The sequence below is a fragment of the Phalacrocorax carbo genome, chromosome 14 (assembly GCF_963921805.1).
Source record: "Phalacrocorax carbo chromosome 14, bPhaCar2.1, whole genome shotgun sequence".
Taxonomy (NCBI): domain Eukaryota; kingdom Metazoa; phylum Chordata; class Aves; order Suliformes; family Phalacrocoracidae; genus Phalacrocorax; species Phalacrocorax carbo.
The window spans coordinates 2008343-2030569 of NC_087526.1; the positions used below are offsets into that span (position 1 = coordinate 2008343).

The following is a 22227-nucleotide window of genomic DNA, read 5'->3' on the forward strand; positions in this document are numbered from 1 at the left end:
TTCGAGACACGGGGCGAAAGAAATTAAGAGGTGTATAAATGAACCTTGCTGTAACACTGACCTAGCTCCTTCTCGCCAATTAATTTAATTGAGAGTTTTGGTTTACTTAGCACTTTTCATCCATAGATCTAAAAGCACTTTATAAAGAAATGTAAATGTCAATATCCTCATTTTACAGATGAGGATAAAAGGGCACAGGGAACTTATATGAATCACCCCAGGTCAGCAAGTAGGTGGCAAAACCAGGAATAGAAACCAGTCTGCTTACTCTGCCTGCTGTGCCCCCATCCATCAGGAACTGTGAATTCCAGGTCATTTAACAGAAAGCTATGAAAAATCCTCTACAAAGCTCAAAGCTACCCCTTTTACGTACCGAGGTGCAAGCATCCCATCTGCAGAAGCCTTCAATCTTAAACTAAACCTCAGAAAGAGAGCTGTATGACATGCAAAAGTCTGTAGTTTAAAAAAAAAAGGAAGAAACATTTTATCCAACTAATATTATGGAAAAAATATATTTGTCCCTGCCAGAAAAAGTTACGTTTTATCACATGCACATAGAATTATTTTTCAGGCAGCTCAACCAGCTACACCCAGGGTGTAACTATTCAAAGAAACCTGATTTTGTCTCCCTGAAAGCAGATCTTCTGTTTTAACTCATTTTCTCCCATGGCAAAAAAACATTAGGAGGTGACCAAGTAGGGAGAAAGGCTGGAAAGTCATCTGAAATGTGGGCTCACAGTCAATGGGGTCGTTAAATCTCAGAGCATCCATGTCTCGGGTTGGTTTATGGGAGCTGCTGAACGACCCTGTTGCAAGAGTTAGCATTTTCTCGTTGTTTTTCACAGACTATATTGGAGTACTTCTGGACTATTTGAGGTTCAGCTGAAATACTTTGCAAAGTTTCTCTGTGCTCTGCTTTATAGTGACAAGCAATGACAACCAATGATTTGCAAAAATCTCGATAGGCTGGTTTAGCTACAAAGATAAATAAAGGATAATATGATATGAAACAGAGCTTAATCTATCATACCGAGAGTCTCAGCTGCAGGATAAAGTGAATCTAAACTGATTCATCTGCAAACCCACAGTTGAGAGGCCAGTTTACAGAGAACTCGTGTTATTCCTGCAACAGCAAGCTGCATTTGATCATATTCCAGTGCAGATTCGTGGGCTGAACCGTCAACAACAGCGACGTTGTTAAGTCAAAGTCTGCATATCCCATTGCTGCCTTCCGCCTTGAGATTTCGTCTGAAAGACTAGAGACGTTAAGGATATTTGAGACATGCAGTCAGTATTTTATGTCACCCAAGGCCGGAGGAATGAAGCAAGAGAAACTGAGATCTGGAGAAACAATCACTTCTTTATATAAATATAGCACCGAAATTGGAAAGCGGGCTGGACTTTCTGATACTAACAACATACCATTTCCTTAGGAAGGACTCGCTCTCCAACTGTGAGCAAGATAGAGGTTGTTTTGCTAATCAGAGGCTTATAGCAATTTCCTTACGCATCTTTGCTGAGGGAGAAAGCTTGGTGACCTGTTACCCTAAAGCATTTGGCTTTTGGATCTGAAGGCTTGAAGGGCAGGTTTTGCCATTCTTTTGCTGAGCTCTGTGTGAATAATACCTCTGTGATATTTCAAGACTTCAGTGTAGTGCATGACTCATGAATTCTGTAGTAAATAGGCCAGACTTGCAGCTCCAGGTATTTTTAACCTCCTAAGCAGAAAAAGGGAATATTTAGGATAAGAGACAAACATGAATTTGACAATAAAAATAGAAAGACCACTTGGTATACAGCACTTGGGTAACCCTCCGGGACAGAACTATACGGATTACCATATGTTCTTTTCCAAGCAATATGAAAAAAAAAAAACTGAAGACAAAATATGCTTTATGAAATTCTTTACAGCGTGATAGCACTGATGCAAAGCTGTAGCTAAAATAAATATGATATCTTCCTTGTGGTACTCTAAGGCACTGGTGACCTATCAATTTCTCAATCTGAGCAAGAGAGAGCTAAAAGATGACAGGCCTTTCCCAGCAGAACGGTTGATATACAGCACAGAGCTGCAGCTCTGTCCCTGATTATTAGTTGTGACTAATATAAAGTAAGCAGATGCTGGGAATGCCCGGGGCTAGCTTTGAAGCTGGGAGGTCTCATCTTACCCTCCTTCTAGTACATGTGCTGGATAGGACGACGACTACCTGCAAGAGGGGGATCTGGCGGTTAGAGGCGGTCCTCACCACGCTCTTCTTTTTCTGCGTTGGTGCACTATGCAGCAAGTAAACCAGTCGATCCCCGTGAAATTCCCATTCTTGGGCATCCGCCCTATACTGGGACCTCTGGCGAGACCGGAGCCTGAGCTGAAGCATGCAGAAGCCCATAAAAACCCTGGAGAGCCAAGGCTGTGCCTCGCAACCTTGAGCGGAGGGTGGCAAACCAGGCCAGAGCTGGGCGGGGATGAAGAGGCTCCAAGGAGGCAGAACTCCTCACAGGAGCGCAGGACTGGCCTTCACAGGGGGTGTTTTCACTGGCACTTTCAAGCTAAAATGTTCAGATGTCTATCAGATCAGAGCGCTTAACTCCCATCGAATTTGCTAGGTTTTGGGCAACTAACTCCCTCGGGCTCTTTCAAAAATCCCATCCATAGTCATTTCCCCGTCCTTGTTCTCACTAATTAGCACGATGCTCCTGCGTGTGACTTTACAACACTGCAGAGGATTCTGCTGAATATGGGGGGCGGGGGGGAGGGGAGCTATCTTATTGAAATTTGATTCAAAAAGAGGAAAAAGAAAAACATTTCTATTCACATTAGGTTTTATAAAACCATTTAGTGTTATGAAAAGCCTAATGTTTAAGGCTAAACTAAGTAGACAGTGATCCTTTAAGTCCCTGTCTTCCAGTACATTTCACCGTTCTATTCTTTCAGTGAAACTTAGGTTTGTTATTCTTTCACCTTCCAGAGTCCTTGATGGGTTATTTCTAGTGAATAATTAAATCTGTAAAGTATTTTTGTCGGCATAGATGTCTACGGAAATTTCCTCAAACTCCAGCATGTATTTACCCACTTCTCAGAAATTCTTCTTCCATTTTCTATTAATATTATTTCACTGGGATCAGTCTCTGTTGAGAAATTTAGTTTAAGCTGCCTAGCAGTCTTAAAAGAGGAAGATCTATTAATTTAATCATTTATATGAATCATGTCTAAATGATCTCAGCAGAGAAAATGTGTTAGCCATTTAAATCCCATCATTACATATTATATAATAATTACCACTAATTCTAGTTTGGATGGGCCACAATATTGCTTTACATACCTAATATATTCAGAACATCTACCTTACCAAGCTCAGTCTTTTTGTGACCTTTGAGTTTATGCTTGTCTCTTGATTATGAACATAGGACAGGCTCTCCAAGAAATTAGGTATGCAAAACACACGCACAGTACCACATCTATTTGGCATGCACAACTACCATGGGTTTTTTTTTTTCAATATCTCAAGTTCTTTTTGTCTCTGGAAGATATCGAGCATGCTATTGATAGTGTTGTAATCAAAATAGTATTTATTTGTTAAGTATTCTCAGTATACTCAGTGCTGTACGTGACGCTAACTCACACTCCGTATCAAGCTAGGCTTACAGCATAACACGGGGTTATTCGCAGGAGACTACAGGGTGTAACTTGCCCTGAATTTCCAAACCCCTGACCCTGAAAGGGCTGCTTAAACACTGTGTGTTCAAGCAGACAACGATACACGTATGAACTGTATGTACATTTTTGTCTATGGCTCAGGCTGATAGAATTTACATGGATTTTTTTCCAATGAAAAAAGGGAAAATATTAATTAGCCACCAGACATCTCTGCACAGGTCTGAGCATAGGTTTCACTACACAGCAAACTATTACAGACCAGTCATGCATGCAAGGCCCAGGGAGGGAATAAAACCCATACAGCAACGAATGAACAGGCCACCAAATTGTTTCTCTCTTGGGCAACCTTAGGAAAGGCCATCGACATACAAATCCCCAACGGGGAGCCAATCCATTTCCACGTGAACACAACGATCCGGCATTACTGGACGTCCAAAACGCATCCAAACACTTTCCCCGCGCCGTTGATGGGAGATGGTGGTGCTGGCCGCGTGCTGGCCGGACGCTAGCCTCCGGAGCCTCTGCGCCCGGGGCCGCAGAAGGTGCTTCCAGAGAGTGATGCCCAGGAGCAGCGCAGAGTTCTGTGTGCGCACGGGGAGCCCCTTGCTCCAGTACCGCTTACAGCGGTGCGTGGCTGCCTCTGCCCTTGAGAAAGGTTGAACTGCGTCTGCCATGCTGAACAACGTGAATAGCCTCATCCAGTGCGGACGCTCAGTTTAATCATCTTTTTTTATTATTATTCTTTATCCTTTTCCACCAGCTTTGCATGAATACGTCTGCCAGCAACCTTTCCTCCACTCTATCAAAACTGAAACATGAGATACACCCCTGATTAATTACAGAAGAGTGAAACTTCCAACTCTCATGTCCCAAGGGTCAAATTTATCCCTGGTGTAAGCCAGAACCGAGCAGTGAGACGAATTTGGCCCTAGGTGACTTTCCCCCCCCCCAACTAACTCATTACACTGTCCCTTCTATAGCTGATGAATTGAGCCCCTTGTGTTCTGTTTGTAACCATAATTAGTATTCATTTTGCAGGCTTAAAGTTCACCCTTGATACAGGACTGAGCCTAATGTTAATCACTGCGGTGTCTTACCGCCTTTGACTCTGATCTGTCAGGTTTGCATTACTTGTCCCATACCTAATTTTTTGCCCTTACCAGCCAACTAGCACCTCGACATCACACTGTGTCAGAATTAGAAACTTTTGACAGATCTGTAATCATCTAGTTCTCATCAGCTCTATGCATGTTAGTCACTTCATTTCCACATTCTAACAGTTAATATGCCTTAATTTCTCTCACTTTGTGAATATTTAATTCCTCCCTTTTCAACATCATTTTTAGGTTGTGTGAATCATTTTCAAAGCCTTTGCTATTCTCCCTCCACCATCATCTGCATATTTTATGAAATGGCACAGTTGAATCTCTGAGGGCTCTTGATAAAAATGAAACTGGCAGGCTGCTCATTAGTTGTTTACCTGGAGCTGTGTGAATCCCCTAGAATGGTGGATTCCCATTTGGTTTTGAATTAGGATATTCTGACACATAAGAATTCAAAACCTTTCCCAGCAAAGTGTGATTCTTCCCCCCACCCCCCTCCTCTTCTACCCCAGTTTATAGCTCTTCTAGGAAGTTTGCCTTTTTTGACCAATCTGCTGGTAGTACGGTACCACGCACACCAACATCTGAAACAACTGGGCTGTTAAAAGGTGAGAGACAGAGGCTGTAGCCAATTAGCAACTCTAATGAGGGGGAAAAGTGTCCCATCAAGAATGCACAGAGGGCAGCGGGTCTAAAATGTGAACTTTTCAGGCTTCCAGAGTCAAACCAAGCTGCTGCCACTAGGGCTGTGGCTTATCGAAGCATGTATCTTAATGGGCAAATAATCAAAAAAATACAGCCAGTGGAAATTCTGTGAGTAACATTTTAAAAAATAAGTATTTTACAGTGGCCATACCTGGCAAGTCTCATACAGCTGTTACACAGGAAGAACAGGTTTCATTATTTCCTTGATCTTATTTATGCAATAAGGCCCTTTCATGTCTCACCACTGAAATAAAGGTAGGAGCCACACTCAACTGTTCACGAGCTATGAGATGAAAAAAAGGACACCCTTGTGTTTACCAGAAAATCATGGATTACCATTAGAAGAATTCAGTGGGTTATCTATTCCACCCCTGACACAGAACACCTCTTCCCTACTGCACCTATACTTCTCCCGTTCGGATGCTGGGGGCATGCTGTTTGCTCATCTCCCTGCAGTTCCCCATGCCACGCCTGCAGTAAACCACACGTCTACTTTCCAATAGTTTTAGTTTTTAGTATCCACAGATTTACATTGATTTTTATGCTGATATCTTTCCCTTACTTTTCATAGATTTTACCTAAAAGCAGTAATGCTATCTCTCTATGCACCAAATTTTTAATAAAGATTTTGGCCTCTGTTGACTTCACAAGTAAACAGGGAACTGGGGCCATTATAAATAAGAATAAGAGAAGCTTTCCAGCTGGAGAAGCTGCATCTGCGTTGGTACTTTGGTCATACAGGTGCTTTGGTGAAAGAAAAAGCAAGAATGAGAAAAAGGCGGCACTTGGTTTTGATAGGAACCATCTTCCTATTTTATCCCCATGTCCCGCCTAATACAGCTTCGCCTTTACAAATCTCTTAAAACTTTGTACACTAAAAATGCAAATAAGCAAGAGCACAGTTCATGATTAAAATCCCACAGCGTTTCTGGCCATTTGACTTTATGTATTTTATTCCCTGAAAAGGAACAGTCAAGAGCAAACAGGAGCTCACTTCTCCAGCCCCTAAAACCCTCTCCTTAGCACCAGTTGAGAGGATAGGTGAGAAACAACTTACTGGCATATCATTGTTTGATGCTAGCTCTCAGTCTAATCGTGTGTCTCATACCATTTGTTGTACTTGTTAAAATCCTGGCTTTCAGAAGCCCCTGAATATGTAAAAATCTAGTAATGAAAACCAATATAGCCTTGGCTTGAGCAAGGGTGGATTTAAGTACGCTTTGTTTATTGTAAAGAAATTAGATAAATATGTTAAAAATAATTTTCTACAGTCTCATGAAGCTTGGTGGCCTTTATGGTTGGGGCTTTAATTCTTGGGTTTGACAGTCTTGCATTCTTTTGATTTGTTTTATATGCTTCAGATCTATTACTTTTTAATTGGACATGAACATGCCTATGAACTGAACTTAGTCTCCGAGGGTTTGCATAAAATTAGCCAAGATGCGGGGGAAATGGAGTTGTTGCTACAACTCAAAACTACGAGATACTGCAAGTGGTTCGTAACAACGATAGGCATAAGGACGCTCATGCGACGCCACGTAACTAAACACAATAAGCAGCAGGTTTGGTAGAGTGACATTTTAACTCAGTTTTCAGCGATTCTTTCCCTACCCCCACTACAAGTATTTAACATTTATCACTTTCTGCATTTTAATATTTTTCTATCTTATTAAATATTGGTTCGATTCAGAAATACTTTTACCCTACCGACTAGGAGCACCCATATCACCCAGGCATACGTGCATCACTCGCTCTCAGCGACGTCAGCCGTTCAAAAAATCTTAAAGATGTCAATCTACAACGTGACTGTGTTTCAGAGAGGTGTCCTCGCCCTTGCAGCTGCACACAGAACTGCAACACGGACTGTGGTAGCGGTGGTGCGAGTTAACCTGCGACTTCAGCCTCGCAAGACTAGCCGCTCTGGTTACCCTAGCACAAGAGGCAGCGACGAGTTCACTTCTAGTGAAGTGTTGACACACACGAGGACACGCTTTTCAAAAACTCTTCCCTATTTGAAGGGGACAGTTGTCGTGCCTCTCGCTGCTACGCCGCTGCGCGTTCCAGGCAAAGCCGATAGCTTCTTTTGGAAACGGCAATTTAAAGCAACAGCTCGACTGCACACGCGCACCGAGCCCTCGCTCGGTCCTTGCTGCGGATGGAAGTCGCCTGCATCTCCCTTACGCTGCTTATCTGTGCTGGCCAGGACACTGTACGGAGCAAACAGATCTCTACCAACCCGGAGCCATTTAAATAAGACGGAATGCTGTTTTTCTTAGGGTCGGGTAATCCTCTGCGCGGAGGCTGTACAATAGCTAGCGCTCACAGGGAAGTGCAAGGGCCGAGACGGTTACTCTAACAGAAAAACAACACCGCAGGGGCGGCGTGCGAAACCGGGGGCGGTGGTCGGGTAAGGATACGTCACTCTGGGAGAGAAGATAGGTCAAGGGACTGGAAACACAGGGAACGCCAAACCATTTGATGCAAGCGACCGAAAGACTTGCCCGGCCAGGCCGCACTGTCCGCAGAGCCTGGGCTCTGTTCTGGTGGAGTTGTCCATTTTTTTTCTAAAATTCTTTTCAAAAAGAAAACCTTCCCAGTTTGGCTTGGTACAATACGGAGTCATGGTTTATGCTTCTCTACTCTCCCTACCCCTCCTCCCGCATGTTAAACAGACCAGAGACCTGACATTTTATGTTGTTTGTTTGAAATGATAAACTTAATCATGAGTGAAATGTTAGGAAGTGACAGCGCTGGCCACAGTAAGGTCATTTCTCGTTTCAGCCAAGTACAATACAGCTTTCCCTTAATTGCATTGCCAGTCCTTGCCACAGGAGGACCCAGGCATTTGCAAGTGGGGAACTGAATCTGTCTTTGTGATAATTAAACCATGGACCTCTGTAAAGGCTGCCAAATCTGCCATATGGTAGTTTTATGACCTAGACTGCTGTTATCTCTTGAGAAAGCTAACATCCTAATCTCATTTTAGTTATCTGTGATCAGAACCCATATTTCTAGAGGGCAAAATGCAGGAGTACTGCTTGTTGCAGAGCATCCTAAAGCAATGAAATTTTTTTCAGTGGTCCACATTAATAAAATGAAGAGAGAACTCATTATTGACATACCGGAATTAAAACCAAAATCAAGGAGCTAAAACCAAATAACCCATGGGTTACCTGCACATAGATTTTAACATCTCACAGCAAAAGATTCCTGGGACTCGACTTTGGACAGATGAGCGCTCTGACAAGTAATTAAAACATTCGTTGCAGGAAGGCTGTGAAAAAGCCGCCAAATTTTTCCAGTGCAAACACATTATTTTAAAACACAAATGCTTTAAAACCCTTCCGAAGGGTTAGTCCCTTTGGAAGCCTGATATCATTTACCGCAACCACACTGCTCTAAGAGCATCCTCGTGAGCTGTCTGAGAGCTGGGCAAATACTTCACAGGAAGAGAAAGCCAGACTGTAAGATGCCGGTACAAAGAACGAACGCATCAAAACCGGTGCTGGATAATGCTTTATGGCCGGCCCTTCTAATGCTGCCATTATTTCAATAAATTAACACTAATTTGTCTTCAAATCTGCAATACATCCACCTGAGCACTTGCACTGTGGTTCAGAAACATTGCCCTTTAGAACTAAAATACAAATGCTTACCAGCTGTGGTCACCTTCTGACATATCTTTTGGGGCTGGATCATTTCATAACCAGGAGAACGCATCTGTTCCTTTCAGCAAGGTTACGTCTTCAAAAGTGCATTGAAAGCATAAGAAACAGGTGGCATATTTTTCATCTCGCTGGCAGCAAGCAAACACACAGGCTATATTCTTTGATGGCTAAGAGAGCCTTAAATACAGGTATCTTTAGTAGTTGAAATTGCCATTTGAAGAAGATGCTTGTAGATGTTTGGGGATGGGATATTTCTTTGCAGAGAAAGACCTAATGGCTGCTCAGGTCTACACTGAGCTCCCCAGACCGATGACCTTCATCACGTTTATCGGCTGGACAGACACTCTTATCGAGAGATTACATAGGGCTGTTTTTACAGAAATATTCTGGTTATATGATCTAGATAATGTAGCCTGTTATAAATCACCCTGGTTGTCCCTTGGTATTTTGAAAACTGATGAGACTGCCGATTCTTGCTTCTTACTTTGTATGCAAATGATGAATTATAGATGGGAAATAGGAAAAAGAAGGTTTTACTCATTTGCTGGATTGAAACAGACTGGATTAGTGAGCGAGCAGTAGTACCCTTGGACTATTTATTGTGACATTGCTTAGAAAAATTCAAACCCCAAAGCCTTCAAATCACTGGGGACATTGTTAGCCTTCTGCAGGAATTATTAAAATGTACAGAAATGTATGAGCATCACTTTATAATAATTAATCAGGGGCTGTTGATTAATAAAGCTCATTTTTTAGTCCCGATGATTCAGGGTATTATCCAAAGGACAGTGTCCTTGTCATATTGATTAAGAAACCAGACTTTGCCGTGGAAGAAAGTGTAAGAACACTCGCGCTTCTTCCTTTCCCCCTCCCCCCATATAAAATAAATATTGAATGAGAATATTAACTCGTTAACCTTGACAACAATTTGTAATTTTCATAAGGAGGAAAACTCGCATATTCAGCAAATAAATTGCTGCAGGGATTTCAGGGAAACAAATTGGAGAGAATGAAGAATGCTACCATATGAATTCTGTCGTTTTTATGGGCTGCGATGATAAATTTGTTTGGTTATGTCCCTCAATTAAGGCCACAAATACTGTAAAGCGTCAGAAGCGAGTTAACTGGTAGAGCTGGTACAGAGAAGTCTGGGTGACAGTCTAAGGTCATTCAGGAAGCGAAGTTTTCTTTCTTCTTTTAGATCTGGCTCAGATCTGGAGCAAACATCTTAACCGAGTTACAGAGTGCATCCTCTGTTCAGCATATTAATCCCCTTAAAGCCTTTGTTAAAAGATAACTCCGTTTATTAGGTATTGCATGAGAAAATCTTTATGTGGAATTAACAGCACCAGTCACAGGTTTTACAGGGTTATCTAATTATTCTGAACTCGGTTTAACCAGGAATGCAGGTAAAATAAATAATTTGTAACCTGTTTACCTCTGCAGTCGGCGAGCACTATTTTTTAACCCCCTATAAAAACGTTATGCTTTGAAACTTGAGCTGGATTGCTCTCTTAATGATTACAGGAAAAATGGACACTCTCTGCTCCTTCACGTGTTTCCAGCTGTAAAAACCTTATTTGTTCAGATGACTAAGTCAGCAAGCCAGCAAAACACATTTAAGCACATGCCTAGTTTTAAGCTTGTTTTGCCTCAACTGACATCGAGTAATACTACGCACGCTTAAAATTAAGCGTACGCTTAACTGCTTTGTTGGATTACAGCCTAAATTATCTATTAATCCAATTGCATGGTTTCCTCTGATCACTGCCGTCTTGAAACTCTTACTGTACAATAGATTTAATATAAATGCATTATGTTTGTCAGGCGTGCCACTAGATTTGCATGCTGTCCTTGTCTGCTTGGGCATATTATCATCCATAGGAGAATATTAAAGATTTAATATGATTTTTAAAAATTTAATTTTAGTGACTTTTTGAAGGGTATGAATGAACTGTATTCTGTTTGGGAAGCTAAAAGGAAAAATTAAATAAAAGTGTTTAATGCTTTAAAGGTCGAGATAGGGAACACGAGGCACGTGAGAAAAGGCACATGGAAACTAGCAGCCTTGGAACGGAAAGGCAAGGCAACGCACACTTTGGTGTGCCGTTGGGTACTTTTACAGCAACAATAACTGGTGCCCGATTACCTTCTGGTTTTACTGTACTTATTCTGCAAGGGCTCCCGGAGAGAGGAACGCTGTCCCCCCACCCCATGCGTAGGAAGCTTGGGCACAGAGCACCTGCCTGCCAGTACCAAAGGTCTCCACGGGAATTCCCATTCATTTCGGCACGTGAACACATAGGAGGGGCCCAGGTGTTTCGGGAGAGGCGACCGTTGGCATCGCAGTGCATTTGCTGCTGTTTTGCCTTTCCAACCTGCACCTTTTGACGGCTGTTTTCCTTGAGGTCCTCGTGCTACTGAAAGCCATTTTAAGCACACTTAAAAAAAAAAAAGAAAAGCCTCATAAATGCACCTTAAGTAATTTGCCCCCGGTCTCGCAGGACCCTGTGAAGGAACTGCTCCAAGCCCTGCGCACCGTGTCCCCCTCCGCGCGCCCGGCCGGCCCTGACCCTTCCACCTGAGGTCCCGGCCATCTCGCAGCGACTGGAGCAAGTCGGCAGCCCTGTTCAGCTGCACACGCTGTGCTGCTCTAGCTGAAGTGCGGGAGGAAAATTTGTGTAACCCTGAGATGATGTTATTAATACGAAGCGATGGGCTACACGCTCAGAGATGCGGTTATTCGCTCCCGATGCGTTGTGGAGGATAATAGCAATAATGACTTTTGCTAAGCCTTTTTTGTCCTCAAAGTGCTAAAAGCAAAAATAAATAAATAAAAATAAGAAAATCCCTACATTTTTATTACTGGTGGCACCGGAATATAATCAGGCAGTACCTGCAGGATAAATCAAAAGATTAAATTAAGTTGGGATTTGAATCCCCACTAAACAAAGAATCAAACAGAGATTACGTTTTTCTGGACTCTAGTCTCAGAATAGCTTTCAAGGGCCTCCCTTACAAACATAATATCATTATTTGCTTTGACCACTGGTACGTTAAAGAAAATACGGGAGAGGCGGTGGAAGGGGGAGTAGTCAGGCAAGCAACAATATGGAGAGCAGTATGGGGCATGCTAATTTTTATTCATTGCCTGGCCTCCTGCCTGCTTCTCCTGAGTCTATTCAAGTCCTAGCCTTGGGTTCTGACTCTTGACCGATATCTGTCAGCATGTTCTGTATCCTGCCTTCTGCTGCTACTTTTGTTCAGCCTGATATTTTACCTAGCTTTTTGCAGGAGACTGATACCGGCTGTCCCTCCACCCACACTGCCATCTCACGAAGCTATTTATTCCTTCTCCACAAAAGCACAATCGCCAGAACTCTCTACCTTTGGAGAGAGGTCATTCAAATACAAGCAAGATTAATCTTAATCACAGAATAATATTATATTTAGAGGCATGAGAATCGCTGTGCTGGCTCTGTACAGTCCTGAACTCCTCCCCGCCAGCAACCGAAGAAAGGCGAAAGAAACACCAAAACTTACAAATAATTGAAGCCTCCCTGCTCACAAGGTGCCACCCTGAATTTTAACAGAAGTAGATTTATCCTTAAATATTCTCTCCCTCCTTCTTCCCTTATTCTGTTCATTAGAATCAAGTCCAGTAACTCTCAAGGAGTCATAATTCCCACACAATCACAAAAATCCCCTGTGAATCTTGCCGCCGCCGCCATCAGTTGCATCGCACCGGCAACGTATTCCACCACCAAATTACGGGCTGTATTTCCTCTAATTTTTCATAGCACAGGATAAATATTTTCAGATCACTCTGCCCAGCCCAATCCAGTGTGACCAAAGGCCGTTTTAATGACGTTCATCTCTCAAGTTTGAGAAAGAGTATGTGGGAGATCCCTTAATGCAGGGTCTTAAAGTACATTATCTGATAGCGGCGGCCTCAGATTTCAAGTATTTCACAGCTCTTGGATGACAAAAAAATCCCAGCATGAAAAAAAGGAATGAGAAGTATCTCTAAACCTTCTTGAAAGTGGAAGTGACAACAGGCTTACAAGAGTGCATTTGCCAAATCTTTAGCCTTGGAAAATGATGTATTTGAATTTCCAAGGTTTAGTATGTACTGTTATTTTAAAAACTGATTCAGTTTGTTTAGACCCCAGAGCTGCAACTCCATCTTGAGAATATGCCGATGTGTACACAAAGCTTTGCTGCTCTTTTCAAGAAAGAAAACTGTTTCTGCCAGATTTTTTGCACCCGTTTTACATATTCCCTCAGCTCTGTCGCTGCGCGGAGACCACAGACCCAGTTGTGGGAAGGGAGCGTGTCAATGACCCATTAGAAACCTGACATGACATTTATGTGCACGTTTACCAGGGTTGCTCTCACAAGCACAATAATTACACACACAAATGAGGTCTGAAATTGCCCTTTTATGAAAATTCAAACCTTGATATTTAACTATTTAATAAGAACCTATCTTGCATCTGATTTGCAAATCAGATGTTTGTGTTAAAGGCTAGATTTTTCAGAGGGAGGAGGTCTGAGACTGGTATGCGTTTTCGGTGTTTAAGTGCTTATTTATGGAGCACAAATAAATGAAATTTGGTTTGGTTTTTTTTATGTGAAAACATTTGTTTCATATCTCTACGCGTGAGTGTTTGCACACGACTGCCAGGTAACCGATAACTGGGCACACAAAACAGGCAGAGGTGCCTGTGTAAACCTGAATCTCAGAGCTTCCTAACCACCTGAAAAACATCTCCCAGGCCTATCAGTGGGCGATTATAAACACCTCTGCACCGGCACCTCTGCACCACACCGTCACGGGCCTCTGTCAGAGCACTCCCAGCCTATTGCTACACATACAGGTAATCTTTAAAAATACTCAACAGCATTTTACCAAAGTTATGTGGTACATTGAACCCATACACTACATGCAGTATTTCAAGTATATTATTTTACGGTTAACTCAAAACATTCAGGTTGCTTTCAAGGGAAGCTTCTTCCTGATTTTATGGGAAGAGTTAAACACTGGCTACCTTGGAAGTTTTACCTATAGATTATTTTCCTCCTTGCTGCTTTTTTTTTTTTTAATTCAAGACAGCTGCTACTTTGGAGATTCTGACATAGCAAAGTATCAGATCTGAGAAAAGAAGATAAGGAAATTTCTCTTCCTAATCTTTATACTACATCGACAACACCCAGCAGTCCTGCATCAGCTTGCAACTGAACACCTCCAAATACTTCATAAGGCACTAAGTCACCGAATAGCGTAGATCAGGCAGTTAATCACTGTACCTACTGCACCAGTGGGAGCACAGAAGCACAGAGTGTTCAACTGATTTGCCCAGAGCCACATGTCAAGTTTGTGGCAGAGCTTGGAAGTAGTACTGAGATCACCTGGCTCTCAGTCTTGAGCTTTAATAGCAAGACCATCTGTGCTCCTAGACACTATGACAATACAAATATTTAATTCTGCTGAAGAGTTTTAATGAGTTGTACATGCATACAAATGTGTGTCCAGCCCAATGGAGTATGTCAGAGCCGTCACCTTACCGTGCCCTGGGAGGGGGTGCAAGCCCAGTAGACGACCGCTCGCCACTGAAGCAGCCAGCACTCTGGCTCTCAGAACTCGGGATTTTAGAAATAAAGAAAAAAAATCCCCTCCCAGACACAAACAGGCTCTCCTTCCTTATTTTCCTCTGAGCATCAGAAGGGGAAGGGAGGGTGCCCAACTAAACTTCCTAGAAAGAGGGTATTTGTGGAGCAGCTGCACTGAAGACTCTTCCTACAGAAGACTAAACTATTGAAGCAGAAACAATTTGTCTCAGCATTTGCTACAAAAATGCCTTAGAAATCTCTGCCCTTTCTATCCAGTATTCTAATCTGATATCCAGCAGCAGATTTTGTTCGTGCCAAGTACACTGTTGCTATGAAAACTCACCAGTTACTTTAACATTCCTTCAGACTCCAAGTAAAAATGGAGGTTGAGAATGCTGCAGAGAACATCGTCTAAACCAAAACTAGGTATTTAATAGGAAAAGAAATAGTTTATTGCTGTTATGTTTTCACCGGTTTGCAGCTATGATGCAGGAAGATATGAGAAACACTAAGGGATAACTAAGTTTACTCACAGGAAGCCATAATTTTTCAAGAGTTTTCTCCAGTAAATTTCCCTAAATAGTTCCAGTCCACTAATTCACGCCGCCAAACCCTGCGAATATGTCGATCAGCTTTGTAAGGCAATACACCACAAATGCACGTACTTAAAATGACTATTTTTGTGAATAAACTAGAGCATCTTGAATGGCCGGATCTCAAAGATCCACACAGACCAAATTCCAGAGGCAGGAGCTCATTCATTTCAGCCACCACCCATCTTCTTTGATAACGAAATTTTTATTTCAAAAAACTCAGTACCAAAGTAGCATTTGGTCAAGACATCAAATAAACAAAAAAAAATTAATTTTCAAACTGTGAAACACAGCCGGCATAAGCTAAATTCTCACCGCTCATCTCCAGCAATTCAAACCAGGCCCAGTTTTCATAGGAAGTTATTTAAAAGGGTGGCTGCATCGTATCCTGAGTTCTGTCACCGGTACTGGTTTTAGTAAATGTCACTTGCTTTAAAAGAAAGTTTGCATTCTCCTCCCACCCTTTACTTCCCTGAGCTGCCGTTACACTTGGCTCTCCTGTGGCTTTTGTTAATAGTTATAAACAGTGATTACACATAGTCACTCAATAACCTCAAATTGACCAGCCTGAGTCGATACATTTTCTCTGCAGAGGCTTCCCTGGCTGCACAGTTAACAGAAACACACAGGTCAATTTTAAAAAGAGAGAGAGGATCTAATGTTTAATGTCAGTAGCCAGCTTTAGGATTTTATAGCCTCGCTATAATCACAAAGAGTAAATATTTTAAGAATTACAAGGTTTTGGGAATAAAAAAATGCCAAAGTGAACTTGAAGGCTGTAATTAGTCATTACTCTTAGTGTTTTTACAATATTTTGACCTGATCTTGAATGTTAGGCGTTGGTCAGGCGTATGAGGGGAAAGTCCCCTTTCCAACACGTGTATCATTTCAGTCTTGCCTGGCTGCCCCATCCCACGGGCAAGAACCGAAATGCAAAGGGATGAAGCGACCCCCTCCATGATCACCAAGGAGCTCGCGATGGGGGGAATTTGCCCCCACGGCACAGCGCTGTGGCTTCACTAGAGCCCTCCCCGTTGCTACAGCCCCCAGAAGAGAGCAGCGCTCCCGAGGGAGCGGCTTCCGACAGAGGCAGCGGTCACGTACGCACGCAAGCGTGGAGGAGCGCCGCGGCGGCGGGGGCAAGAGGCGAGCTGCCATGGCCTCTGCAGCGCCGCCCCCCCACCCCTGCTTTTCAGCTCATACGGACAGCCAGCTAGCCCCTCGGCTCTCCCAGCGCCTCTTTAGCTGCTCTTTCTGGGAGGTGGGCACGCGGTGTCTTATCTTTCATTCAAAAATGGAGTGAATGACTCCTCTTGCAAAGGGCGTTGCCAGCTGAGCTGCACACCCGCCCGAAAGAGGCGCTCGCGGCGTACGGGGCACATCTGAGCGCGCGTTTCGCTTCGGCAAGCTTCTCCTTGGCTTCTAGCCTGTGTTTCTTTATCAGAGGCGAATGACTGCACGTGCAGCAGCAAGCGGCCGCGCCTCAAGTGACTACTGCGCATCGGGCACCGCTCGGTCCCAGGCAGGAGAATCAAACCACTGGATGTGGTTGGACTCAATCGTTTTCAAGTCAACCAAGCTGTTCTAAAGCTCCCTCTTGTGCTGGACTGAGCCCAGCTCCCACCCGCCATGGCAGCACCCAGGGTAGCCAGGTTCAGGGTTCAGGGGGAGCTCAAGGTTGACGCATCAAGAGTTTATCACCCTTTACGTGGGGGAAAGGGCCGCTGCAGCTTTCTGCGCCGTGGCGGCCCTGCTCTGAACAGCAAAGCAAAGGGCTAAAGCACGAGCATGAATCCCACCGGGTTTTGTACACAAGGAGGAAATTTCTCTATTGGTTAAACCCTTCGTATTGACCGCTCCTCTCGGAATAAGACAGGAGTGAAAACCCTCAGCAACGAGCACTCGAATCCACTGTCTTATATAACCGGCCTCCTTTCCACAGGAATTAAGGAAGTGAACCATGATATTTTCTAAAGAGGCAGAATTTATTTGTTTTGAAAAGGTACATGTATCACAAACCCAGAATTTGGAGAAAAGGGAAGGCAAAGCATCCATCCACAAGCATTCCTCTCCCGACGGGGGGCGGGGAGGTGGCGAGTATCTTCAACCCTGTATTTCCACAGGGGTGAGTTAGAAACTGAAATGCATAAAGCAAGCTTCCTACCTCAGACAGATACCCACCTGTGATTATCACGCCTCCATAGGAGGGCCAGTCTTGGACACTGCTGAGCCTTCCTAAGGGCTGCCGAGTGCCTTCCCATCCAGCAGCTCAGCCCCTTACAGGAGCAGGCTGTAAACAAGCACCATTTCTTTTTACAAACAAAGGAAGGAAGCGTATTTCAGAAATTAGGAAGCTCACACTCCCTGCAGTCATAAACAATTGTTTGCCACAGTACGATAAGGAGATATCAGGATTATTCTCCGTGATTAAGCCATTGACAGGCTGGCGTCCTTGCAACAAGCGTCGTGCCAGGGTTTGTTAGTAAATTGGGCCTAGAAAATTCTCTCATCCAAAGTTGTACTGGCTCAGCAATTCCTTCAAATGATTTGATAAAAACGTTTTCGGTGTGTCATGCACACAGGTACACATAGCAATAATTACCATAATATTATAAAACACAAAGGAAGAAAAGTGCAGTAATTTGCACTGATTATTAAGCAAAAATAGGAAACTTTAATTATTAATTTTTGAAATCACTGAAAGGAGAAAATAGCATACCTTCCATGTGCAGACAGTGAAATTAGATTAGCTTGACAAGCCCATTTCAGAAGGAACAGGAATTCTTCAGTGCATTTATTTAATAGACCTTGAACATGTTATGAAGCAACTCTTTATTACAGCATCCTAAAAATGTGAGTGAAAGGATTTTAAATCCCACATCTTGGTGCTGCTTTTAGATTAATACAAAACATTGAAAGAATCTGAATAATGACAGCTTGCTATTCAAAGCACCCTTTAACAGGATCAAGAGGAACAGAAAAAAAATGGGACTAACTAATGTTCCTGTGTGGCAAGTACAGTTCTTCAGGGAGGAAAAGAACCAAACCAAAAACAAACAAACAAAAACCCCCCAAAAATACCAAAACAAACCCCCACCAAACAAAAAACGCACAACCAGCCCAGGGCTTCCCTCTATGCACACCTTGTAGCGGCAAATCTTTTGCCATGCCACAGTTGTGTTGACCATCTAGGGGAAGCTTCTGTGCTCGTCACGCCTCTCCCATGACCAGGCAATCCAGGAGCAATTGTACACCCAAGTCCATTGGCCATCTGGTCAAAAATGTTCAAAATGCACCCATTTCTACGTGTGCAGGAACCCCAGGTGAAAGCCTGATCCCAAATGTATTGGCATCAATGGACGCTCTCCTGAGAATCTGCTTGGCTATGGTCAAGCCTCCACTTGCCTATACAAACGCTGGCTTGTATCAAAGTGCAATTACATTTGCTCCCAAGGATTCTTTAAGGACTTGAAGTTTTTCAAGTGGCAGAGTAGCCTGCATCGACTCTGTAAAGTTTTACTGTCTTATTCCTAAAGGTCATGCTCCACTTCCGTATCGTTCGTAAGCATCCTTTCAGTAAGACGGCAAAACAGGTAAACAAGTGAAAAGTCTTGTAACATCTGATTAGATCATTCCCCTCCAAGCTCACACATTAAGGACCCTATCATTCACCGAGACCTTGCAGAAGGGATGAATTTGGCCAGCCACACTGAAGCGGCTTCAGCCACTAAGCTTCACAGAAAATACCATAAAAATACATAATTTAAAAGACCAACGTCTTGGAGGCTAAATGTCATCCGGGGCCGGGGTAAACACGAGTAGGGTTGATAAACCAACTTTGTACGTAACCGAATGAGTTCAATGGAGCGTTAATGACTAGATGAAGCAATCATTATGCATGAGTCGGAGCATCTGTGACCCCGAGGTTCTAGGTCTATCAACCCAAGCCTGCCACTCAATCATTTCTCTAAGTAGAATTATTACATGGATTCTAAAGCAATCTACTGCCTCTTCTTTTTTAAAGATCTCCACATCCACAGGCAGAAGACGCCACAGATAAAATTATCAGCAAGAGCCCCTTCGTAACTGCACATGCTTTGATTGCATCTTGTCTGGAAGCGAACTCCCTTCCCCCAGCCACTGCACTGCCTGCATCAGTGTCAGATTTCTAAAATGGTATTGTCTGATGAGGAGCAACCAAGAACATTTACATTGCTTCATGTGACTATTTCTGTTGTTGAGCCAGTGACCCCTGCTGTGACAAATACATATATTACTCACACGTTGACACATTGGACCTTTTTTCTACCCATCTTCTCCTTCATAAATGCACCCGACTCAAGAGTCTCCAAAATCGACACCCTTTCCTGATAAGTCCCATTCTCAGGAGATTTTTGAGAGACTGAGAACTCTTTTCATCCTTTCCTTAAATCACCAGAACACGCCACTTTGACCAGGGACAAGAGCCTTTAGCCTATCTGAAGCTGCTTGCATGTGCAGCAGTACACAAGGACACATTAAAAAAAAAATAGCACTGCAGTAAAGTCCATATAGAAGTACCTGGAACTGGGTTCTCAACTTCTAGAGATCAGCTTTAGTCACTCGGATCTGACCTTTTGATTTTAAAGCGTTAATAGCAACCATCTGCTCGTCAGAAACTCCTTTTTCCCAGGAAACTCGCAATATCATTTTTTAAAGGGGAAGAATAGCTTTACAGCATTTCACGTAAGCACTGGAAGTTTTGTTAAAGGAAAGGGTGCCACAGAATAGCCAAAACATGGGATAAAGTCAGTTGTATTCGTACAGATGGACTTGAAGAGAAGTGAAACAAGGAGAGCTGGGAAGCTGCAGCGATGCGGGTTTGAGCTGCCTAGGTCACAGGCAAGGATTTTATTAGCAGGGATAGAAACGATAAATGAAACCGGGGGGGATTGTTTTTAAAGAACAATCAGGAAAGATGGAAAGGTATTGAAATTTGGCTAATGAAGCAGAAGAACCTGCAGAGGCTGTAAGAGTAGAACCAAAAAGGATAGGACTTCTTTTGTAGGGTTTTTTTTTCCTTCCTCTTTTCATTAGGCTGACTTTTTTTAGACTGAGCAAATATTGTGTTATATATCTCTGTCTCATTGTCTTCTGTCACCTGAGTAACACCTTTTACTGCTGCCAAAATGGCTACTCCAACGCTAGGTCAGACCAATTATTTCTTAAATGGTTTGTATTCACCTGCACTTCAAATGTGTGGCTTTGAGAAACAAAATAACAGCACCTCATTCTCAGTCTGCTCCAAAGATCCATTATGCTAGCAACACATCAGTCTGCTCAATTAAAGAGCCAACGACTACAAAGCGACTGTATATCATTTGTATTACCTTTCTAGAGCCGACACTTTATTCACAAATATCTGACTCCAAGAGGTCCTTTTCTGCTTAGCTATGTGCTTTATCCTAGCTTGCATTTATGTTTAAAAAAAATAAAATCAGCAGTGCACTTTAAGCAAAGACTCCTGTGTCCTGCGTACAGCTACAGTTATCTCCTTCCTGCAAGAGAATTTTTCTGTTCTTTGCAGCCTACTTCAAACTGATTTGTTAGAGGCTTTCCAAGTTATTTCCAAGGAAATAACAGACAGTCTGAAGGCATACTTCCAAAATATTAGAGATCCAACGTTTAAACCAATACTACTCTTTTGCCAATAAACTTAATTCTTGCTCAGTTTTGAACTGTGTACACGTTAAACAATTTTAAGGCATTTTTTTATACCTTCTTAAGCTAACCGCGTTCCCTTTTTGTCGAGCGCTGTGCCAGGGTTCAAGGAGACCGGCAGCGTTTCTCAGAAGCGCGCTACTCCTCTAAGTTAAGACAGACATTAGTTCCAGTTTATGTACAGAGCCAGTCGAGGCTATACTCAGGATCCACCAATCCCTCTCTCAAACACGCCTGCTCCTCTCACTGTTCCCCCACATCTACTGCGGTTGCTTGGAGCTGTCAGGTGAATTTCCCTCGTCTTAGCTAGTGCAAGTATTGATACGTCTCGATGTAATGATGTATCTCGATATAATAGCAGCCCTCCAGCACCCAAAGAAGAGATCGCACAAGAGCTGGACCCAGGCTCTCTGCTGAGCTGCACAGCTTGAGAATAAGAAACAGACCGAGGCAGAGGATTTTCTGTATGGATACAAGGAAAACCTTCCCCCCGCCCCTCTGTGAGGATAATTAAGCACTGAAATAGGCTGTCCAGAGAGGTCACGGCATCTCCATCCCCGGAGGTTTTCAGGACCCAACTGAGAAGGGCCCTGAGCACCCCGGACTGAACTCAAGTGTTTCCCCCTGCTTTGAGCAGGAGGTCGGATGAGAGACCTCCCGAGATCCCCTCCAACCCGAGCGATTCTGTGGTAATAAGAAGCAATCATGAAATAAACCCAGCTCTTCCAGCATCATAGGTCTTTCTCACAGAAGCTTATTATGACTGCCAGAAAACTTCAGGCAGCTCCTTGCTGAGCTAATTTAAAATAACAAGACAGAGCCCTGAAATATGAGGTCTTATTCTCCACTCTTCCAGACTTCCACAGTAACTCGCTTGTATGACAAGTTTGTATAAAATGCTACAAGAACAGAATTCTCTACCTACTTCTATTAGTAGCAGAGCCACACATCCATTTGCCATTCCCGCGGCCAAAAAGCTCAGTAATTCATTTTCTTCCTTTACAGCCACGTAAAGCCACACGTGCCTGTGAAAGAGCAGGATCGAACCTATGGATGACATAGGACAGTCAAACCCTTCAGCTCTGCAGCAGAGTAGCGACACAGGTGTTCCAAAGCCTTTACAACAGCCCAGGTTGAGTTCTTTTCAAGATCTCATGACGAGGTAAGCTCATTCCAAGAAAGTGTAAATT

The 22227-nt window shown here is 43.2% G+C and overlaps 1 long non-coding RNA gene across 9 annotated transcripts in view; it reads left to right on the forward strand.

Annotated features, from left to right (window-relative positions):
* Positions 1-22227, forward strand: part of LOC135315690 (uncharacterized) — a 77450-nt gene that overhangs the window by 20230 nt on the left and 34993 nt on the right. For 2 of the 9 annotated variants that reach the window (XR_010375171.1, XR_010375172.1), the window contains exon 3: positions 22043-22199. This is a non-coding gene — a long non-coding RNA (uncharacterized LOC135315690). Of the gene's footprint in view, positions 1-845; positions 1976-2179; positions 2726-4006; positions 6744-7153; positions 12046-22042; positions 22200-22227 lie in introns of those variants that run through there. The other 7 variants (XR_010375175.1, XR_010375170.1, XR_010375173.1 and 4 more) reach the window with 5 other exon arrangements.